The following is a 25,115-nucleotide window of genomic DNA, read 5'->3' as shown; positions in this document are numbered from 1 at the left end:
ACGCTCGTCTAATGTCGCAGGGCTTGAAAACTATTACGAACTACAAAGGGAAACCCAGCCGCGAGCTGCCCAGTGACGCGAGGCTACCAGATGAGCTAATTGCCTTTTATGCTCGCTTTGAGGCAAACAACACTGAACCATGCATGAGAGCACCAGCTGTTCCGGACGACTGTGTGATCACGCTCTCCCTAGCTGATGTGAGCAAGACCTGTAAAACAGGTCAACATTCACAAAGGCTATGGAGACCTACATTGAGGACTCCTTAGCTGCAGGGTGTATCCGTCCTTCTACTTCATCCGCCGGTGCAGGGTTCTTCTTTGTGGAGAAGAAGGACAAAACCCTGCGTCCGTGCATCGACTACCGGGGCCTCAATGAAATCACTGTGAAGAACCGCTACCCGATACCACTCATAGCCTCGGCCTTCGAGCCGCTCCAGGGGTCCACCGTTTTCTCCAAGTTGGATCTGCGGAATGCCTACCACCTGGTGTGGAAACGGGAAGGGGACGAGTGGACTACTGCCTTCAACACGGCCAGCGGTCACTACGAATATCTGGTCATGCCATTTGGCCTTACCAACGCTCCAGCTGTGTTCCAGGCCCTGGTTAATGACGTTGTCTGCGACATGTTGAACCGGTTCATCTTTGTCTACCTCGACGACATCCTCATTTTCTCCCACTCAACCCAAGAACACGTGCTCCACGCCTGACAGGTTCTCCAGCGCCTCCTGGAGAACTAGCTTTTTGTAAAAGCGGAGAAATGCAAAATCCATTGCTCCACTATCCCCTTCCTTGGTTACACCATCGCTGCAGGGAATGTACAGATGGATCTCGGAAAGGTGAGAGCAATGTGGATTGGTGGATTGGCCGCCGCCTACATCCAGAGTGCAGCTGCAACGTTTCCTGTGATTTAGCAACTTTTATCGATGGTAAATCCAGGGTTACAGCACCCTGGCTTCCCCCTGTCTACACTCACCTCTCCCAAGGTTCTGCTCACATGATCCCCAGCTGCTGACAGGCTATTCCGGGACCTCAAGCACCACTTCACGACAGCTCCCATATTGGTTCATCCTGACCCATCCCGTCAGTTTGTGGTGGAGGCTGATAATTCGGATGTCGGAGCGTGGGCTGTCCTTTCCCAGCATTCAACCCTCGACCTCAAGTTACATCCCTGCGCCGCCTTCTCCCATCGCCTCAACACCAAGGAGAGGAATTACAATGTGGGGAATCATGTGCTACTCACAGTGAAGATGGAATTGGAGGAGTGGAGACACTGGTTGGAGGGGGCGGAACATCCGTTCATTGTGTGGATTGATCACAAGAACCTGAATTATCACCGCATTGTCAAGCATAAATTCCAGGCAAGCTAGGTAGGCCCTGCTTTTAACCCGGTTTAAATTCTCCCTCTCCTACCTACTGGGATCCAAGAATATCAAGCCAGATGCGCTGTCACGCCACTATAGTCCCGCGGCTACACTCAGCTGGGGAATAGGGAAGCAGGTCTGTTAGGCGCAGCGTTCCCAGCTGAACCCCGGGGGGGCACAGATAACCGGATGTTTGTTCCTGACGCTGCCCTCCCCTCGGTCCTGGAGTGGGCCTCCAGGCTTACCTGCCACCCGTGCTCCCGTCGGACCCTGGCCTTTGTGCGGCAACACTTTAGGTGGCATACCATTGTTCCGGACGTCTCCGCGTTCATCGTCGGCTGCACAATCTGTGCGCAGAACAAGACTCCTCGGCAAGCTCCGGCTGGTCTCGTTCAACCACCGCCTGTCCCTCACTATCTCTGGTCTCACATATCCCTGGACTTCGTCACGGGTCTCCCCCCGTCTGATGGCAACACCGCCATCCTGACGGTAGTGGACTGGTTTTCCAAAGCCGCACATTTCATTCCTCTCCCCAAGCTACCATCTGCCAAAGAGACTCCCCAGATCATGGTGCAGCACGTCTTCCGGATCCATGGAGTCCCGGTGGACATGGTCTCTGACCGGGGTCCTCAGTTCTCGTCTCGGTTATGGAAAGTGTTCTGCACACTCATTGGGTTGTCGGCCAGCCTAACCTCTGGGTTCCACCCTCAGTCCAACGGCCAGTCGGAGCGAACCAATCAAGATCTGGAGACCATTCTTCGCTGCCTTTTCTCCGCCAACCCCACCACCTGAAGCCAGCAACTCGTGTGGGTTGAATACGCCCGCAACGTCCTGCCCTGCTCTGCCACCGGGCTCTCGCCTTTTGAGTGTTCCCTGGGTTATCAGGCCCCACTCTTCCCAGAGCAAGAGGAAGAGGTCGGCATACCATCGGCCCAGATGTTTGGCCGCCGCTGTCGCTGTACCTGGAAGAGAGCCCGGTCAGCTCTTCTCAAGACTACCTACAGGTATCAGCGACAACGGACCACCACCGGACCCCGGCTCCCGGTATCGTCTCGGGCAGAGGGTATGGCTGTCCACCCAAGATCTGCTCCTCCGGGTGGAGTACTGCAAACTTTCTCCCCATTTTATCGACCCTTTCCCCATCTCCAAGATCATTAGCCCGTCTGCTGTTCGTCTTCTGTTGCCCCGTACCCTCCGTATACATCCTACTTTTCATGTGTCTAGGATTAAACCTATGTTTCACAGCCCTTTGTCTCCTGTTTCAGACTCTGCTCTGGATTACTGACCTCTGCCAGCCCTTGACCTATTGTTTGCCTGCCAGGTGACTACCTCATGAAGCTGGTTGAGATAATGCCAAGAGTGTGCAAAGCTGTCATCAAGGCAAAGGGTTGCTAGTTTGAAGAATCTCAAATATAATATGTATTTTAATTTGTTGAACACTTTTTTGGTTACTACATGATGCCATATGTGTTATTTCATTTGTGTTATGTCTTCACTATTATTCTACAATGTAGACAATTATAAAAAAATAAAGAAAAACCCTATAAAATGTTCTCTCATTTGTTGAGAGGCAATCATATGGTAAATCATGTTCAAAATGATTCTTTTTTTTTCCCTTGCCAGATTCTGAAGCTGAGCTACAACAAGCTGAAAACCGTCACCCTTGGTATATTTGAGGGCTTGGTCAGCCTGGTGCGACTCCACCTCGCCCGCAACAACATAGACTTCATAGAGCCGTACACCTTCAGTGGGCTAACATCATTAACACTACTACAGCTTGAGGGGAACAAGCTGAGGGACCTCCACCCAGACGGCTTCGTCACCCTCTCTCTCCTGGGAAACTTCTGGACCTGGGCTGTATCACCTCCACATATCTGACAACCAGCTGCACTAACTCCAGCCTGGGACTGTGCAGCCTTCAGCAAGCTGGAGCTACTCTCACTGCACGGCAACCCCTGGACCTGTGACTGCCATCTCCAGTGGCTGCTAGAGTGGAAAACCAAGCATGAGGGTAAGGCCTCTCACACATACATTCTCTCTCTCTCTACGGTTGTTTGTACTGTATAGTCCTGAAGAGCCTGACCTAGCGGACACCTGGGACCTGGAGCGTCCCCTGGGCCACCTCACCTTCGTCCTGTCCGACAGCCATGGGAACACAGCGTACGAGGCCTGCAATGTCCGGCGGCCCAGCAAGAGCTTCTCTGTGACATTAGAGAACCTGCGGATGTCCGGGGCAGTGGCGGTCAATGTGACCCTGGCCAGCCTGCTGGAGTGTGAGATCAACCGGGACGCTCTGCAGAACCTCTGGAGGCTGATGGCCTACTACTACGAGAGCCCCGCCCTCATGGAGAGGGGGATGAGTAGAGAGAGAACACCAGCAGAATCACAAAAAGGAATCCCCTTACTTTACAGATCTCAAATGACACTTCATGGCTGAACCGACATGGCTCCTCCAACCCAGGGTCACCCTGCAGCTGAACAGGAGGCAAACCACCCAAAAAAAACTGGCGCTGGACTACCACATTCATCTCCAAGCACATCAGTGGTAGGGGAAAACAGGAGGATGGGACTTCCTCCTGGACCCTGATACAGAGAGGAAGCCTGGGGAGAGTTCAGTCTGTGCTGGAGGGCTCTGAGGTCAGTTTGGGGTGTACAGTAATCAGTTCAGGGTTACAGTAATCAGTTCAGGGTTACAGTCTGTAGAGTGGATGCTCCCAGATCTATCTAACCTGGAAGAATCTAATTCCTGGCTGGTGTCTGAGGGAGGCAGACTGGTCATTGGGAATGCTAGTGTGTCTGACTCTGGGTTGTATCACTGTCTGGTCCGCACCGAGACTGATGTGGACATGGTGCCTGTGAGGTTGACAGTGAAAGAACGCCTGCTCAGCCCAAACAACTAATGGGACGATGGAGGTTGAAAGCGGGGAGTCCCTCTCACTTCCCTGCTCTGTGACCTCAGCACAGCCCTGCGAGACACACTGGTACTTCCCTAAAAATCTGATCCTACTACCGTCGCCACCAAAGGGGAGGGTCTAGGTCAATCAAAATGCCACTGTGGTGATCAAAAAGACAACTCGTGAGGACGCTGGGTAGTACAGCTGTTTGGTTGCTAACCTCCATGGAGTAGACATGTTGGCTCATCTTGTGGTTGTCATAGAGGAGAAAAACGTGGATGCAAAAGAAGAGGGTGAGAAAGAATCATCAGGTGTTGAAACAGCCAGAGGAGACTCACCTTTGTTTAAGAATAAGAAGGATGAAGGTGAGGGGTCGGGATTCGAGGAGATAAAACACCCCCATGCTACACAGTCTCAAAAGAGGGTAGGTGGACAACAGAGGTACCCTGGAAGGTTTCTACGTCCTGGTACGAAAGGGAAGAGAATCAAGAATAACAGGAGGAAACCTAATAAGTTGGTCAAGGAGCTCGACCCCAACCGTTGGGCTGACATCCTAGCCAAAGCTAACGCTAAGCCTCTGACAGTACCACCTACAAGACAACCACCAACAACAAAAACGGCAATGACAATGACAGCCAAAACCCCTGTGACCACTCCCAAACCCACTACCACCACTAAAAAAACTACAACTACTACAATTTCGACCACTGCCACAACAACTACTACTCCTCCTCCTCCAGCTACAACCTTAACAAAAAATTCCATCAAGCGCCATTCTTAAACCAAAACTGCGAGCCCCGAGTGGTGCAGCGGTCTAAGACACTGCATCTCAGTGCTAAAGGCATCACTACAGACCCTGGTTTGATTCCAGGCTGTATCATAACCGGTCGTGACTGGGAGTCCCATAGGGCGGCGCACAATTGGCCCAGCGTATCCAGGTTAGGGCTTGGCCAGGGTAGGCCGTCATTGTAAATAATCATTTGTTCTTAACCGACTTGCCTGGATAAATAAAAATTCGAAAGAAACAGAAGGAGAATTAGACTTTTCCGAAAAGCAACCTGAACCTTTACGACCTCCACCTTGAAAACAGGCCCCAAGATGGAAAGCACCACCTATGAACTGTGGTAGAGGAGATCCAAACAGAGACTCAGACTCGGTCATAAACCTGTATGTTACTGAATCTCCTCAATCCATCTCACAACCAGGGCAGCTAGAGGACAAGCATGTTGAGAGAGAGAAGAAGAGGGTGAATCAAAAAAACAATCCAGTTTGGACTAACAGACAGAGACCCCCTTATAGACGGGGCAGACCCCAACAGAGACGGTTTCGACCTCAGAACCCTTCCCTCATCACACAAACTACAGATGACCCTCCCTCAAAACACAACAACAGTTGAAAAACATGAATCTACTGCATCACGCAATGACAATTTTAAAATGTAGGACAATATTACAGAAGAAATACCCACTATTTTAACGCATGATGACAATGAGCCTGTTGATCAAATCATTGATCCAGCACCACCATAGCAAAATCAGATAGATTCACATAAAATCATTATCACCAGAGGTGAAAGACCCTAGTGTATTTAACCCTTCAAACAGAGAGCATGTACCTGCACCAGAGACAATCACCACACCAGAGCCTGAAAATATGCCTCCCCAACTGAGATGAGGACACGGGAGAACTCAAATAAACAGGACGCTTATCAGACAGACTACATAAAACAGGCAAACATCCACAAAGATAACTACAAAACCAACTCTTATTATGATATGAATATAAAACCTGTCACGTGACACGGTTACTATGGAAACACAGGTCATGACTAAAGTCAAGGTAGCTGCACAGCCAGAAACACCTATAACAAAAATCCATATTCAAAATCAACTTCCTAAAAATCGCAAGTTGATAAAACACAAACACAAACACACTTGAGAACACCCGCTGCAAAAGGCATTACTCCTCGGGAGGACATTGTAAGAAATAGATACAAAAATAAAGAGGATCACTTTAAAACTAAACCTGACAGTCACAGTCTCTCCATCCACCCCTGGATCCACCAACAGCACGTCCAAAGGAGCGTTCAAACCACCTCTCCACCCCGCTCTTACCCTTACCTTATTGCCCTTACAGCCGCTTTCCAGTATGGCCCTCAGTTCATGGTTCAGGGCCATATCCTGCCTTTACAGAGAGGCCCTGGCTTTCCCCCCCGGGGAAAGACAGCAGGACCTCTTAACGCTCTCCATGCTCAAAAACAGATAGACAGGCTCAGCTCGACCGCATTTCACAGCTAGCGAAGAGAGTGACACCTAAGCCCAAGATCAGTCACCCTACACACAGACCTCACTACCAGCCTCCCACTCCATCATATAACTACCAGCCTGTGCCCCCCACCACCTCCCTCCCCGTGCCCATCATTAGACCCTACTCCACAGCCAGTGTCCTGCAAGGCAGCCGCTGGCACTACAGCCATTGGGGCCCGAGGAGCCGTTCCCCAACCTGATGGGTAGTGGGGTGAAGTCAATGATCTCACCTCTGTGAACAGTCAGTGTGTCTGCCATGGCTGAGGGCGATGTACTGCTGCCTTGTGAAGCATCAGGAGACCCACAGCCAGCGCTCTCCTGGACCAAAGTCTCCACAGATATTGAAATACTCCTATTGTAAACACTCCTATTGTAATGCTAGGCATGAACATTATGACTTCAGCCTCTCGTCTGCTTACCATCATAAAGAAAAATATACAACTGAAATACTATCATTTACAAGCTTGTTAACATTCTAGGGGAGGAAGAAATACTATATGCATAGGCGAATTGAGGCTCCAAAGGATTAAACACTAAACACAAAGGATTAAACACTAAAATAGATTAACAAAATGGCACCACCTGAGTGTGCTCAACTCACAAGTGACTAATATTTCATGATGTAATATTTGACAGAGAGACCCTTGACAAAATCTCCACAATGATTCACAGCATTAACATTATAATTCAAGACTAATCCAGAGTACCAATTATGTGCTTCTCTCTACTTTCAACAACAGGTGCTACCATCCACGCCAACACAGAACACCGACAGAGATTTGAAGTTCTAAAGAACGGCACCTTCGTGATTAAAAACGTTAAACTACAGGACTGAGGCCAGTACCTCTGCACGGCACTGAACAAATTCTACCCTGGCTGTGCTGACCCAGCCTCCCAAAATCATAGGACCCCACTCCAAAGAGGTCCCAGTGTATCTGGGCAAGCCTATAAGCTTAGACTGTGTAGCTTACATTTACATTTAAGTCATTTAGCAGACGCTCTTATCCAGAGCGACTTACAAATTGGTGCATTCACCTTATGATATCCAGTGGAACAACCACTTTACAATAGTGCATCTAACTCTTTTAAGGGGGGGGGGGGTTAGAAGGATTACTTTATCCTATCCTAGGTATTCCTTAAAGAGGTGGGGTTTCAGGTGTCTCCGGAAGGTGGTGATTGACTCCGCTGACCTGGCGTCGTGAGGGAGTTTGTTCCACCATTGGGGTGCCAGAGCAGCGAACAGTTTTGACTGGGCTGAGCGGGAACTGTACTTCCTCAGAGGTAGGGAGGCGAGCAGGCCAGAGGTGGATGAACGCAGTGCCCTTGTTTGGGTGTAGGGCCTGATCAGAGCCTGAAGGTACGGAGGTGCCGTTCCCCTCACAGCTCCGTAGGCAAGCACCATGGTCTTGTAGCGGATGCGAGCTTCAACTGGAAGCCAGTGGAGAGAGCGGAGGAGCGGGGTGACGTGAGAGAACTTGGGAAAGTTGAACACCAGACGGGCTGCGGCGTTCTGGATGAGTTGTAGGGGTTTAATGGCACAGGCAGGGAGCCCAGCCAACAGCGAGTTGCAGTAATCCAGACGGGAGATGACAAGTGCCTGGATTAGGACCTGCGCCGCTTCCTGCGTGAGGCAGGGTCGTACTCTGCGAATGTTGTAGAGCATGAACCTACAGGAACGGGTCACCGCCTTGATGTTAGTTGAGAACGACAGGGTGTTGTCCAGGATCACGCCAAGGTTCTTAGCACTCTGGGAGGAGGACACAATGGAGTTGTCAACCGTGATGGCGAGATCATGGAACGGGCAGTCCTTCCCCGGGAGGAAGAGCAGCTCCGTCTTGCCGAGGTTCAGCTTGAGGTGGTGATCCGTCATCCACACTGATATGTCTGCCAGACATGCAGAGATGCGATTCAGCTTCAGGCAAGCCTCAGATCTCCTGGATTCTTCCAGACAGGACCTCTGTGCATGATGTGGGAGTTCTTGACAGGGCAGCCTCTTTGCTGCCTAATGGCAACCTGAGGGTCCAATAAGCCAACTTCTCCAGTAAAGGAGACTATAAGTGTCAAATGAAATCATAAAATCAAATTTTACTGGTCACAGACACATGGTTAGCAGATGTTATTTTGAGTGTAGTGAAATGCTTATGCTTCTAGATCCGACAGTGCAGCAGTATCTAACAGGTAATATCTAACAATTCCACAACAAAACCTAATACACACAATCTAGTAAAGGAATGGGATGAGAATATATAAGTATAAAATATATGGATGAGCAGTGACAGAGCAGCTAAGATGCAAAATAGTAAAGAATAGATAGTGAAGGATAATACAGTATATACATGAGAAGAGTAATGCGAGATATGTAAACATTCTTAAGTGGCATTATTAAAGTGACTAGCGTCCCATTTATTAAAGTGCCAATGATATCAAGTCTGTAGGTAGGCAGCCGTCTCTTTGTGCTAGTGGTGGCTGTTAAACAATCTGATGGCATTGAGATAGATGCTGTTTTTAAATCTATCTGTCCCAGCTTTGATGCACCTGTACTGACCTCGCCTTTTGGATGGAAGCGGCGTGAACAGATAGTGGCTCGGGTGGTTATTGTCCTTGATGATCTTTTTTGCCTTCCTGTGACATCGGGTGKTGTAGGTGTCCTGGAGGACAGCTAGTTTGTCCCCGGTAAATGTGTTGGGCAGACCGCACCACCCTCTGGAGAGCCTTGCGGTTACGGGTGATACAGTTGTCGTACCAGGCGGTGATGCAGCCGACAGGATGCTTTCAATTGTGCATCTGTTTGTGAGAGTTTTCGGTGACAAGCCACACTTAGGCTCTGATGCGCCTTCTTCGCTACACTGTCAGTTTGTCAGTTATGTGTACGCCAAGGAACTTGAAGCTTTCCACCTTCTCCACTGCAGTCCCGTCAATGTACCCTCTGCTGTTTCCTGAATTCCACGATCATCTCCTTTGTTGACGTTGAGTGAGAGGTTGTTTTCCAGGCACCACACTCCCAGAGCCCTCACCTCCTCCCTGTAGGCTGTCTCATCATCGTTGGTAATCAAGCCTACTACTGTTGTGTCATCTGCAAACTTGATGATTGCTCTGTGACTAACGCTGTCGGTGCAGCCAGGAGAGCTCTGCACCTGGACGGCAGACAGGAAATCCCCAGCCCGCGACAGTCACACCACCCCACCCAACAGAACAGAATCAAAGCCATGTATGGCTCCACTTTGTACCTGCACTGTCCAGCTACAGGCAACTCCCCCATGCTAGTAATCAAACCTATATGGCAGTTTTCCTATAAAAATAAGACACTGTGCTGAAATTGATTAGGTATCAGAGAGCTGACGAATTGTTATACTTATTAATTAAGCTAAATGATTTCATAAGACATTCGGAAGTCAAATTTATATTTATACATGGGGTGGCCAAGGCTACTTCAGGGCGTCCATAGACCATGACAGAAAATGAGTGTGTAACCCTAACCTGGCATCTAAGGAGCATGAATGACAGAGAGACCCTTGACAAAATCTATGACTGCTGATTAGAGGTAAAAGTGATAATTCACTTAACCCGGTGTAACGTCCTGACCAGAGTTATTATGTGTTTTGCTTGTTTAGTGTTGGTCAGGACGTGAGCTGGGTGGGAATTCTATGTTGTGTGTCTAGTTTGTCTGTTTCTGTGTCCAGCCTAATATGGTTCTCAATCAGAGGCAGCTGGTAATCGTTGTCCCTGATTGAGAATCATATATAGGAGGCTTGTTTGGTGTTGGGATTTTGTGGGTGATTGTTTCCTGTCTCTGTGTTTGTGTTCTGCACCAGATAGGACTGTCTCGGCTTTCACGTTTGTTGTTTTTGTATTGTTGTAAGTGTTCACCGTTTATTGTCAAATTAAACATGTTGAACACTAACCGCGCTGCATTTTGGTCCTCTCCTTCATCCCAGGAAGAAAGTCGTTACACCCGGAGTTCTTCAATGTGGCAGATAGTGTGGTCCAAAAGGGTTACTTCACTAGAATCCTTTAACATACTATGAATAGTCAGTGTCTCTACCTCGGAACTGCAGCTCAATTTCTTTCTCACACACACGAGAGACATGGGTCACTCTGTTTTAAATTAATATATAATCTAGGTCTATAAGTGTTAAACATCCAAAATATTTCCAGCAAATAAAGCTCAAGCACCAATGAGATAAGATAGCATTTGTGTGTTACATAAATTGAATAGTGTACTTACAAAAAAGTAAATGTACAAAAAAAAACACTGCAATTTGACATACCAGGTATCAAGCAGAAATGGACTTGAAAAATTTTAATAGTTTGTGCCCATCAATATTACAAACTTACAATATCATATTTATACTCAATTACGGTATGTTAACTAAGAGCAAAGAAAAGTTTTGGAATTGGCCTAATCAAGACCAAATTTAATCTGTGACATGATACCCCTTTGGATTTATGATTTCTGATTGTCAGTGTACTAGGTAGTACACAGTGCAGGTTTTAATCAGGACCAGACGTACCGCCTAAGTGCCAAATTATCCTAGGTAGATTTAAAACAGCATAATTCTGCGGTTCTGGTGAGAACTGGCAAAATGTTTCACAAACTCATCCATGTTAATGGAGCGTGCCCTCCTTGACTCAACACTGAGAATTCCAAGGTGACTTAACCTGTCATCAAACATTGTCCTAAGATGGGTTTTAATCAGCTTTAAAGCTGAGAAGATTCTCTCGCAAAAAGCACTACTGATTGGTGTAACAGAAATCTTACGTCTAAATAGCTCATGGAAGACCTCTTTTTAAGGTTCTAGAAACAAAAGTCCCTTCCACTTTCTCTCTCCTATCAAGAAGCCGCTTGGTTTGATTAACCTCATGTTTGAGGTCCTCTAAATCTGACTCAAAGTTCTGAGCAAAGGCAAACAGAGGCTCCTCATTCAAGAATGTTGTACTCTTTGGGTTGAGAGACTGGACCCCTTGCATTATCTCGCAATTCTTCTTTGAAAAACGCCTCTGTAGCTCAGCTGTGAGACTGTCAAGCACCTGATGAAAGATAGCTCTTTGGAAGCTCTCACCATCACTTTGGTCACTATTTTTCTGTCTAACAGTGCTCATCAATGAGTTGTGAAATCTTAAGCTTGTTTTAGGCTGTGTTTTACACACTGTTTGTACACTTATTTTGCAGTGCTCTCTAATCTCTTCAACCTCTTTCCATAGTGATTGGAGCATGTCAGAAAGACATTTGGCATCACCAAGCACTTTACAAAGGGTAACCAAAAGTCCTATCAAATGTAAATCTGAGAAAGAAGGCCCCTTGCCTCCACTGATCTATCACCACTATTTTCAAGTGTGATATCCTGTAGCACTGTCAGAACTGCTGGAAGCTGCTGGAAGCATGTCCCTCAGATTACGGCATGCCAAGTCTCTGTAGTTCCCTGGGCTGCAGCTGTGGACAAAGCTCTTTCTGAACTGCAAGCCGCTTGAGATGAACGCACGAGCCAGATACAAAGTTATAAAGCTTCTGCAGGAGAGCAAAAAAGTTAACTGCCTCAGACACTGATTTTACAGCATTGACAAGAACCAAATTCAAACAATGTGCATTACGGTGCACATAAAATGCAAATCTTGCACTGTTTTTAATCCGTGCAGACACACCAGAATGGTTTCCGCTCATGACGGATGCACCGTCATAACCTTGCCCCACAAGATTATTTCTGTAGTCCACACAATGTTTTTCAAGGCAGTCAATTATCATTTTTGTGAGACCTGCTGCATCTAAGCTTTCAGCTGACTGAAAGTGTAAAAAGCTTTGTGGATGGCCCCGTTGTGAAAGTACCTCACAACTAAAGACGTGTTATTTTTTCTTTAAATCTTTGGTTTTATCTGCATTTACACTAAAAACGTAACTTTCTTTTACTTCTCTTATTATTTCACTTTGAACCATCTCAGCTAAGCCCTCAAGAACTTTGTTCTGGATTTGGTGGCTTGTGTACTTAGCATTGCCACATGCATTCATCCTTTTCTCTATGAATCAAATTTATCAAATGTATTTATATAGCCCTTCTTACATCAGCTGATATCTCAAAGTGCTGTACAGAAACCCAGCCTAAAACCCCAACAGCAAGCAATGCAGGTGTAGAAGCACGGAGAGGGCATGAGGGTCATGCTTCTTAGATTGTCAAAAAATGACCCTTGTTGTGAGAGTCAGACTCTCTATGACCTCTGTGCGCTATATTTTGAGTGGCAGTCTTGGCGCTAGGGGTCAGATTTTTTTTTTAATAACGTTCCAAGGTAAACGGACTATTTCTCAGGCCCAGATCGTAGAATATGCATATAATTTACAGATTAGGATAGAAAACACTCCAAAGTTTCCAAGACTGTCAAAATATTGTCTGTGAGTATAACAAAACTGATTTTGCAGGCGAAAACCTGAGGAAATCTAACCCGGAAGTTATTTTTTTATTTTTTTTAAATCTGTGTTTCATTGCCTGTCCCTCTTCCATTTAAAGGGGTATCAACCAGATTCATTTCCCAATGGCTTCCTCAGGCGTGACCAGGCTTTAGACATAGTTTCAGACTTTTATTTTGAAAAATGAGCAAGATTTTTCAAAACTAGTCAGGTGTCCTTTGATTAGTTCCTGCGCGCGAGAGGGGTAGCTCAACATTTTTCTTTCTCTCTTTTATTGAATAGGTTACGGTCCGATTTAAAATTATCGATTCTGTATGTTAAAACAACTTGAGGATTGATTATAAAAAACATTTGACATGTTTCTACGAACATTACGGATACTTTTTGGAATTTTCGTCGAACGGAACGTGGCTGTGGTTTTCTGAACATAACGCGCAACCCAAATCGCGTTTTTTGTTATAAAACTAATATTTATCGAACAAAATAACATTTATTGTGTAACTGGGAGTCTCGTGAGTACAAACATCCAAAAATTATCAAAGGTAAGCAATTAATTTTATTGCTTTTCTGACTTTCGTGACCATGCTAATTTGGGCTAGCTGTTCTAGCATTGACTGATACACTCACAAACACTTAGATTGCTTTCGCTGTAAAGCATATTTTCAAAATCTGACACGATAGGTGGATTAACAACAAGCTAAGCTGTGTTTTGGTATATTTTACTTGTGATTTCATGATTATAAATATTTTTTGTAATATTTTTGAATTTGGCACCTTGCAATTCAGCGGTTGTTTAGGAAAATGATCCCGCTAAAGGGATCTGTGCGCAAAGAGGTTAACAGGAGCACATCTGCAATTGTTTTAATGTAAGTACAGTTTTCCTCCACTTTATTTTTCCGGTCCTCATTTATGACATCTAACATTGATGAGTTGCTGTCAATAGCCCTTTTATGCTGATTCCAAGCATACATAGCATTGATATGATGCTCTGCCTTCGAATGGAGCTTAAACCCAGAATCTTTAATTAACCTTTCACGAGTCACAAACCCGGATCCGGGATCCCCCCATCAAAAAAGCTGACTAGCATAGCCTAGCCTAAAGCGACAGGATATCATATAATCAAATGTTCATGAAATCACAAGTCCAAGACACCAAATGAAAGATACAGATCTTGTGAATCCAGCCATCATTTCCGATTTTTTAAATGTTTTACAGGGAAGACAAATATGTATTTCTATTAGCTAACCACCATAGCAAAAGACACCACTTTTTTTACTCCACCATTTTTTTACTCCATCAGTAGCTATCACTAATTCGACTAAATAAAAGATATATATAGCACATAACCAAGAAACACTTCATAAGATGACAGTCTGATAACATATTTATGGTATAGCATATGTTTTTTTAGAAAAATGTGCATTTTTCAGGTATAAATCACAGTTCTACATTGCAGCCACTATCACAAAACTCACCCAAAGCGACTAGAATAACTACAGAGAGCAACGTGTATTACCTAATTACTCATCTTAAAACATTTCTGAAAAATACACAGCATACAGCAATTGAAAAACACAGATCTTGTGAATCCAGACAATATTTCAGATTTTCTAAGTGTTTTACAGCGAAAACACAATATATCGTTATATTAGCATACCACATGAGCTAACATCACCCCAGCATTGAATCAATGCAAAAGGGGCGATAACGTTATCGCCACCAAAATATATACATTTTTTCACTAACCTTCTCAGAATTCTTCAGATGACAGTCCTGTAACATCATATTACACAATGCATATAGAGTTTGTTCGAAAATGTGCATATTTAGCMWCAMAAATCGTGGTTATACAATGASAAAAGTRSCTAAACTGGGCAGAAAATGTCGGGCGCCATCTTRGAGAGTGACTTAGTCTAATCATTAAATAATSATAAACTTGACTAAAAAATACAGCGTGGACAGCATTTGAAAGACAAATTAGTTCTTAATGCAATCGCTGAATTACATTTTTTAAATTAACCTTACTGCGCAATACAAGTTGCGCCAAAGCGAAGCTACCCCCAAAAAAATGGCAGCTTATGCGTTTAMCATTTYTCAACAGAAYAACGATTTATCAGCATAAATAGTTCTTACTATTAGCTGAGCTTCCATCAGAATCTTGGGCAATGTGTCCTTTCTCCGGTCTAATCGTCTTTTGGTCGAAAGCTGTCCTCTTGTCCTGTCGAAATGGCCACTAACGTTCGGCATGTACAGGAAAAGTGTCCAACTCTTGAAAGTGCGTCACAAAGAAATGCCAGAAAATCGCAATAAACTGATATAAACTGAAATAATTTGGTTCAAAATAACAAGATTATGATGTCTTTAAAGCTTATATCGAATAAAAACATGACCGGAATTATCTAAGGAGCTAAAACCAGAGCTTCCACAACGATACGCAAAGCTCCTCTTTGCGCCCGAGCGAAGATCCAAAAGAATGGCCACCGTGATTCCAATCAATTTATAACCTTTGGGAACTACTCAGAGACTCCATTTCAAGTCTCTCTATTCGCTGACACCCAGGGGAAGGCGTATGCAGTGCATCCCAACCAATAGAGGACAGGCAAATTAATACACAGGTCTCAGAACAGCCAGTACAATTCTGAATTCTGACATACACATAGGAAAATTGCTCTAAGTCGAGTTCTGTTTCACCCACAGACATAATTCAAAGGGTTTTAGAAACTAGAGAGTGTTTTCTATCCAATAGTAATAATAATATGCATATTGTACGAGCAAGAATTGAGTACGAGGCAGTTTAATTTGGAGACGAATTTGGACTATGTCGAAATGGCACCCCCCTAGTGGCAAGAAGTTTTAAACAGCGCCTTTTTCCAGTTACAAAAATGTGAAGGCAGATTCAGGTGGAAAGAAGAGGAAAGGCAGAGAAAAATGCCTACAGGCAAAACAATAAGTTGAATCTTGACTTACAGAATATTCAAGCCATGAATTGTCCCTATACCAGGAGCTGTTGAAAGCCCTTTACCTAGTACCATGCTGAGTTCTGGGAAATGTTTTCTAACACGGCTATACAGGACCCTCTTCTCTGGATCTTGAAATGTCTGAAATACACGTTAAATAATGTGTCATATCTCTATGTAAATGTATAATTAAGGGATCCACAAGATTAAATACTAACAGCTGCTAACTAAAATGTGTAGTTTAAAGTATAGGCCTGGCCTACCATTGGGTCCTTTTGGAACAGAAGTATCTCTCCCTTTCTTTTCATGTTTAATTGACACTATGCAAAAATAAGACTGTCTATGGTTACATCTAAGCATTCACCCACATTTTAGGTCCAATCTCAATCTTAATTACAATCCCCATTATCATAACTGTACCTTAAAATCAACTACCAGCCTATGTTACTAGTTAGATCATGGCTAGCCCTACTCTGCAGTAAGTAACTTAGAAAGCTGTAATTTCTTACACCTTTACGATAGCAAACAGGCTATCTGCAAATTGTGGTAGTCTTTTGAGTAACGTTAACAGATTGATAATAAGAATTGTTCGTTTTGAGTTCAAGTTCGAAAATTGAACTGAGTTAATGGATTTCAAATTGCTGAATGTTAACTTGCTGAACACTGACAGCTGTAGCCTACTAGTTACCCCACATTAGCTAAACATTTGTATACTGTAACTTATGACACTGCACTGTATATGCGTGTATTACTAGCACAGATGTAAACATAATGTTAAGCTAAATTGGGAACCGGCCTCTCTTATCTGATTAACTGTCTGTTAATGGAGCCAAAAGGTCTAATGTTAACTTACACAGCGACTCAACTTTCGTAAAGGTTGTTCAGGAAACCTAAACCCGATATGCTAAACCTTTAAACTTACTTCAAATATGATGCTTATGCCAATCGCTAAAAGAGCTTGTGAAGCTGTGGGAAAATTCTCTCTTCTACTTCTGTATGTTCTTCTTATTCTTCTGTATCTCGCAACCAACGTTAATATTCTCTCTTCCTCATCCTCGATTTGAGAAATGCGCCACCGAACGTCAAAATAAATGCTTCTTTCAACAAGAGGTGAAATGAGATGTCAATCAGCATCAAACTGACAGTAGCGAATGAAATTCTGGGGTGGCACACTCCTCTGGCTCTGCCCCTGGCCCTGAGAGACCTGTCACTGTGTTCTCCAATGGAACCTTACGGATCCTACAGCTGACTGAAATGGAAAGAGGCAACTACCTGTGTATTTTCCAGCACCAACGGTGAGGACATGGAGCTGTTCCAGGTGGAGATGCTCATGACACCACCTAAGATCGAACACCTGGGCACAGCCCAGAAGAGGGTGACCTACGGGGAGAACTTCCAGTGGACTGTGTTGCCTCAGGCCTCCCTGACCCAGAGATGTCCTGGAGCCTCCCTGATGGAACCATGATCAACAACACCCTCCAGATGGACGACAGCGGCACGCGTTCTGGCCACGAGGTCATCTGCGGGAATGGATAAGATGGCGCCGAAGAGGATGGCTAACCAATTGTGCTGTTTTTTTGCATTGTTTGTAACTTATTTTGAACATATTGTTGCTGCTACCGTCTCTTATGACCGAAAATAACTTCTGGACATCAGAACAGCGATTACTCACCACAAACTGGAAGAATATACCATGATGAGAAGGATATACTGCTCTACCGGAAACAGGCCCAAATCTCTGTCATTTGCGTGAAGAAAAGACAAAGGAAAAAGGGACACAGATCGGGCTGCCTTCTGAGAATCCGTAGGGGAGCGAGTAAACTCCCACTATTTCCGTTCTACTTGCTAACATGCAATTATTGGAAAATAAAACTGATGACCTACGATTCTGATTATCCTACCAACTGGACATTAAGAACTATAATATCTTATGTTTCCCCGAGTCGTGGCAGAACGACGACACGGCGACGACACGACATGGCAGGATTTTCCATGCACCGGCAGAACAGAAATGCTACGAGGGGTGGGGGTGTGTCTTTTTGTCAATAACAGCTGGTGCGCGATGTCTTATATTAAAGAAGTCTCGAGGTATTGCTCGCCTGAGGCAGAGTACCTTATGATAAGCTGTAGACCACACTATCTAACAAGAGAGATCTCTTTCTCTATTCTCTATATTATTCATAGCCGTGTATTTACCACCAGAGACCGATGCTGGCACTAATACCGCACTCAACCAGCTGTATAAGGCCATAAGCAAACAACAAAATGCTCATCCAGAAGCAGCAGGCCTAGTGAACGGGGGCTTTAATGCAGGCAAACTTAAATCAGTTTTACAAAAATTTTACCAGCATGTCACATGTGCAACCAGGGGGGAAAAAACTCCATACAAAGCTCTGCCCCGCCCTCCATTTGGCAAATCTGACAATAATTATATCCTCCTGATTCCTGCTTACAAGCAAAAACTAAAGCAGGAAGTACCAGTCACTCGCTCAATACGGAAGTGGTGAGGTGACGCAGATGCTACGCTACAGGACTGTTTTGCTAGCACAGACTGGAATATGTTCCGGGATTCATCCAATGGCATTGAGGAGTATACCACCTCAGTCAGCGGCTTCATCAATAAATGTACCGACAACGTCGTCCTCACTGTGACCGTACGTATATATCCCAACCAGAAGCCATGGATTACAGGCAACATTTGCATCTAGCTAAAGGCTAGAGCTGCCGCTTTCAAGGAGCGGGACACTAATCCGGAAGCTTTCAACAAATCCCACTATGCCCTCAGACGAACCATCAAACAAGCAAAGCTTCAATACAGAATTAAGATTGAATCATATAACACCGGCTCTGACGCTCGTCGGATGTGGCAGGGCTTGAAAACTATTAAAGACTACAAAGGGAAACCCAGACGCGAGCTGCGCAGTGACGTGAGCCTACCAGACGAGTGAAATGCCTTTTATGCTCGCTTGGAGGCAAGCAACACTGAAGCAGGCACGAGAGCACCAGCTGTTCTGGAGGACTGTGTGATAATGCTCTCCGTAGCCGATGTGAGCAAGACCTTTAAACAGGTCAACATTCACAAAGCCGTGGGGCCAGATGGATTGCCAGGACGTGTACTCAAAGCATGCGCGGACCAACTGGCAAGTGTCTTCACTGACATTTTCAACCTCTCCCTGACTGAGTCTACCTATATGTTTCAAGCTGACTACCATAGTACCTGTACCCAAGGAAGTGAAGGTAACCTGTCTAAATGAATACCACCCCGTAGCACTCACATTGGTAGCCATGAAGTGCTTTGAAAGGCTGGTCATGGCTCACATCAACAGCATCCTCCCAGATACCCTAGACCCACTCCAATTCACATACTACCCCAACAGATCCACAGATGACGTAATCTCAATCGCACTCCACACTGCCCTTTCCCACCTGGACAAATAAAACACCTTTGTGAGAATGTTGTCCAGGCCTCTGGTAGTCTCTATGGGGGTGCCACAGGGTTCAATTCTTGGACCGACTCTCTTCTCTGTATACATCAATGATGTCGCTCTTGCTGCTGGTGAGTCTCTGATCCACCTCTACGCAGACGACACCATTCTGTATACTTCTGGCCCTTCTTTGGACACTGTGTTAACAACCCTCCAGGCGAGCTTCAATGCTATACRACTCTCCTTCCRTGGCCTCCAATTGCTCTTAAATACAAGTAAAASTAAATGCATGCTCTTCAACCGATCGCTGCCTGCACCTGCCCGCCTGTCCAACATCACTACTCTGGACGGCTCTGACTTAGAATATGTGGACAACTACAAATACCTAGGTGTCTGGTTAGACTGTAAACTCTCCTTCCAGACTCACATCAAACATCTCCAATCCAAAGTTAAATCTAGAATTGGCTTCCTATTCCGCAACAAATCATCCTTCACTCATGCTGCCAAACATACCCTTGTAAAACTGACCATCCTACCAATCCTCGACTTCGGTGATGTCATTTACAAAATAGCCTCCAATACCCTACTCAATAAATTGGATGCAGTCTATCACAGTGCCATCCGTTTTGTCACCAAAGCCCCATATACTACCCACCACTGCGACCTGTACGCTCTCGTTGGCGTGGGCCTCGCTTCATACTCGTCGCCAAACCCACTGGCTCCAGGTCATCTACAAGACCTGCTAGGTAAAGTCCCCCCTTATCTCAGCTCGCTGGTCACCATAGCAGCACCCACCGGTAGCACACGCTCCAGCAGGTATATCTCTTTGGTTACCCCAAACCAATTCTTCCTTTGGCCACCTCTCCTTCCAGTTCTCTGCTGCCAATGACTGGAACGAACTACAAAAATCTCTGAAACTGGAAACACTTATCTCCCTCACTAGCTTTAAGCACCAGCTGTCAAAGCAGCTCACAGATTACTGCACCTGTACATAGCCCATTCTATAATTAGCCCAAACAACTACCTCTTTCCCTACTGTATTTATTTATTTTGCTCCTTTGCACCCCATTATTCTATCTCTACTTTGCACATTCTTCCACTGCAAATCAACCATTCCTGTCATGTTTTGTCATTTATTTTTCATGTCTTGTCCCTGTGCTTCCCTCTGCTGGTCTTATTAGGTTCTTTCCCCCTTTTCTCTCTCTCTCTCTCCTCCTCCTCTCTCCCTCTCGCCTCTCTCTCTCTATCGTTCCGTTCCTGCTCCCAGCTGTTTTCTCATTCTCCTAATGACCTCATTTACTCTTTCACACCTGTCCCCTATCTCTGATTAGAGTCCCTATTTCTCCTCTGTTTTCCGCTCCTGTCTTGTCGGATTCTTGTTTGATTGTTTGCTGTCCTGCGTCCTTGTTCCGCCCTGTCGTGTTTTTGCCTGGAATAAAGACTCTGTTTCTTTAAGTCGCTTTTGGGTCCGCATTAATCAGCATAACAGAAGAATCCGACCAAGAATGGACCCAGCGACTACGGATTCTCGCAACACTGCCGTGAGTTCCAGGGAGCATGCTCGGCAGACACGAGCAGGAATTGTTTGCTGCTCGTCATCGCGTTGAAACCCTGGCCGCTCAGGTCTCCGATCTCTCTGGACAGTTTCAGAGTCTTCGTCTCGTGCCACCAGATACTTCCTGGTCTTCCAAGTCTCCGGAACCTAGGGTTAATACCCACCTTGTTACTCTGGGCAGCCCACTGAGTGTCGCTCCTTTCTCACCCAGTGTGTATTGTGTTCTCTCTCCAGCCCAACACGTACTCAAGACAGAGAGCTCGGATCGAACGTCATATCATCCTTACTGGTCGGGCTCGGGAGTGGGGCACAGCCATCTGGGAGGCAAGGGCTGAGTGTTCTATCGATTATCTGAACTTAAAAGAGGAGATGATACGGGTTTTTGATCGTTCAGTTTTGGGAAGGAGGCTTCAGGGTCCGGCTTCCCTATGTCAAGGTGATCGATCCATAACGGATTACTCTATAGAGTTTCGCACTCTTGCTGCCTCAGTGACTGGAACGAGCCGGCGTTGCTCGCTTGTTTTCTGGAGGGACTCCACGCTGAGGTTAAGGATGAGATTCTCTCCCGGGAGGTTCTTCCAGCGTGGACTCTTTGATTGCACTCGCCATCTTATAGAACGACGGGTAGATCTTCGTCACGGAGCTCGTGGAGGAGAGCTCGCGTTAACGGTGTTTCCCTCTCCGCATCTCAACCATCTCCTCCCCGGCTCAGAGACTGAGCCCATGCAGCTGGGAGGTATTCGCATCTCGACTAAGGAGAGGGAACGGAGAATCACCAACCGCCTTTGCCTCTATTGCGGTTCTGCTGGACATTTTGTCATGTCATGTCCAGTAAAAGGCCAGAGCTCATCAGTAAGCGGAGGGCTACTGGTGAGCGCTACTACTCAAGTCTCTCCATCAAGATCCTGTACTACCTTGTCGGTCCATCTACGCTGGACCGGCTGCTTCCTGCAGCTGGAAGACTCTGGGGCTGAGGGTTGTTTTATGGACGAAGCATGGGCTCGGAAACATGACATTCCTCAGACAGTTAGAGAAATCCACGCCCATGTTCGCCTTAGATGGTAGTCCTCTTCCCAGTATCAGATGTGAGACACTACCTTTAACCCTCACAGTATCTGGTAATCACAGTGAGACTATTTCATTTTGATTTTTCGTTCACCTTTTACACCTGTGTTTGGGTCATCCCTGGCTAGTAATGTCATAATCCTTATATATTGGACTGATAATTTCTATCCTATCCTTGGAACGTTTCTTGTCATGTGAAGTGTTTAACCTTTTGTCAATAGGGGGAGCTGTTAGCACATATTTTTTTTTTTTACATTCCCAAATTAACACTGCTCGTACTCAATTTCTTGATCGTACAATAGCATATTATTGTTATTATTGGATACGCAAACAGTCCTCTAGTTTTCTATAGGAGTTGACAAATTTTGTTTCTGATGGTACAGAACAATTCTACCAGCACTTTTCATGATCTATGTGTTCAGATTTTCAGAAATTTACCTCTGATCTGGGAAAGAGAGTGAATGCTATGAAGGAACCGAGCACTGCCTAACTGTCCTTACCTACTGGTGTCTGTACGTCAATCACGTTTCAATGAATATCGATGTGGACGTTCAACTAGCCATTTATAAATGACACAATGTACAGAAGACCCCTCTTTCTCATGTGCGCCTCAGCTGATAGGCCCATCGGACCTGTCTCGTTCCAAAATCGTTTATTCTAACAGGAATATTCTCCCGTCATGTTTTTTCAGTCGTTATTAGGTTGTTAAAAACAATCATAATGTAGTGAATTTGGAAACCGTTTTATATCAATGATTCCGTTTAGTATGCGATTATTTGGAGGAATTTCTGTTTTGTTTGCCGTTCTGAGGAAAAGTTTGGACATACACCGTTTTAGGTGAGTCGGTCGTATGGTGATGGAATTTCAAAGCGACAAGAGGACATCTATCGACGCAAACGCGACGTTTATCAACATAGAAAGGATAACATTGCCCAAGAATATGATGGAAGAACAGCTCAAAGGGAGAGCAATTATTTAATGATGAGGAGGAGCCGTGTTTCTGTCGAAATTATTTTTAAAACGCATCATTCCCATTTGTTTGGTATAGCTTCACTTGGCCACCTGTATGGTAAATCGGGTTGCATTAAGAACTATTTGTCTTCCGATTCCTGTAAACCCTGTATTTTAGTCAAGTAATGATTGCTTTCAATTAAACTAGAGTCACTCTGATAGATGAGTCAAGAGAGGGCATATTGGAGCTTGATTTTCCTAGTATTTTTATTGTGTAACCACGCGCACACATATGCACCTTTTTCGAACAAACGTATATTTGTATATTTGTAACAATGATGTTAAAGGAAGTGGTCTATCCGGACGAATTCTAGAAGGTTAGGATAAAAATTAATATCTTTTGGGCGGTGATACGTTATAATGCGCTCTTTGGCTGGAAATCGTGCTTTCTGGAAACGTTTGTTCATGTGGTATGCCTAACTTATCAGATTTCTGTTTTTCTAGCTGAAAACGCTTAGAAAATCTGAAAATATGGTCTGAAATCAACAAGAACGGGTCTTTCATTGCTATGCTTTGATGAAATGTTTTTATGATGATGTAAATTGGTCCATTACCGTTGCTCTATCTAGTAATTTATGTCGATTTGTTGATGGTGGTGCAGAGGGAACTGGATTTCTAACCTGAAATATGCCACTTTTTTTTTCTAACAAAAACTAATCCTATAAACATGAATATGTTTCAGACTGTCACATCTGAAGAGGTTTTTATCTTTGGGGTTTAGTGATACATAATCTTAGTTGAGCCGAATTGGTGATAGCACCTGAAGGAGTAAGAAACTGTATGGAGTTAGAATAGTGGTGTATTGTTGCTAACTACCGCACGCATACTCGCATACACGCATTTACTATTATTTGTTTAACACATTTTAAAAATCTGAAATGGTGGGCTTTTTATTCACAAGATCTGTATCTTTCATCTGGTGCTTGGACTTGTGGATTTAATGATATTTAGATCCTATGCTATCTACTTTTGAAGCTATAGGCTAGGTAATGCTAATTAGTGTGTGGGGTGGGGGGACTCACCCGGATCCAGGGCGTGGCTGAAGGCACGTACAAGTTAATGTCTGCTATCCCTCCTGTTTCTTCTGTCCCCTCTATCTCCAGCGAGTGAACCTGGTGATTTGACAGGAGTGCCGGAGGAATATCATGATCTGCGCACCGGGTCTTCAGTCGGTCAGCGCCAACTCCTTCCTCCTCAACGGGGTCTGGTATTATATGTTTGTATTCGATCCTTCCTCCGGGACCACACTCCGCTCGGGTAGAGCTATACTCCTCTGGATCGGCCCTGCCACGCAGGAGAGCGGAGAGGTCTCTACGCGTAGCGATTATCTGTTACTTCACACCCGAGGGGAAGGTACGCGTCCGGAGGTGCGAATCTTGTCATCCTAACTCCCGCCGAGGAGCGGGAATTTCACAATTCTGTTTAAGCATGAAGGACGACGGTAAACCCTGGGTGAGGAGAAGGGAGCTGTCTGCGCCCTCTGCAGCTGGATTACTCGAGGGAGAGATAGAATGCACATAGCGGTTAAGCCGAATCGCTTAATCGCACTTCCACCTTGGGGTCGTACATGACCTTCTCACGTCACTGCAGGGAGCCAGGTTTAGGAGCTGAGAGTGGACCTTCGTAAGGAGATCTCAGTCATCGCACAGAGGGGGGGTACGGAGTGAAAGACAGTCTGTTCTAAAACACTCAGGTCCGTTTACCGCGTGGCTATTGGAAGGTACGCGGATTTCAGCACAGATTCGAAAACAGAGCTGCGATGAGCAGAACTCGACCCTCATAGCTTGATCTTTCAGCATTATGTTTGACCTGTATTCGAGAAAACACATGCTGAACATGACTTTCGGTTTCCCGTTTCACTCTCGCACCGACTCAACTCTGCATTTTACACACACCGTCATCTCGACTAGAATTCATTAGGCTTCAGACACAACTTCGTAAGCGATGTTACTCACAGCGCTTCTTAATAATAGGAAGAAAATTATGGATCGCTCATACTGAGAGAGAGAGAAGGCCTTATCATCTCTCTGTAACTCTTCTCACATCTATCGCTAGAGAGGATTACAGATGCGAAGTTCCACTTAAGGATACCAGGAGTGTCAGTGATTGAGACTCCTGTTCGCTAAGTCAGCGGTAAGTCGATTTGCA

The 25,115-nt window shown here is 45.2% G+C and overlaps 2 pseudogenes; both read left to right on the top strand.

Annotated features, from left to right (window-relative positions):
* Positions 1–1,549: 1,549 nt before the first annotated feature.
* On the top strand, positions 1,550–6,798 carry LOC111964765 (matrix-remodeling-associated protein 5-like; annotated as a pseudogene).
* Positions 6,799–6,829: 31 nt separating this feature from the next.
* Positions 6,830–25,115, top strand: part of LOC111964764 (immunoglobulin superfamily member 10-like) — a 28,273-nt pseudogene continuing 9,987 nt past the window's right edge.

The sequence above is a fragment of the Salvelinus sp. IW2-2015 genome, linkage group LG6.1 (genome assembly GCF_002910315.2).
Source record: "Salvelinus sp. IW2-2015 linkage group LG6.1, ASM291031v2, whole genome shotgun sequence".
Classification (NCBI taxonomy): domain Eukaryota; kingdom Metazoa; phylum Chordata; class Actinopteri; order Salmoniformes; family Salmonidae; genus Salvelinus; species Salvelinus sp. IW2-2015.
Note: the sequence above shows the minus strand (reverse complement) of the source record. Positions and strands in the feature narration are given on the sequence as shown.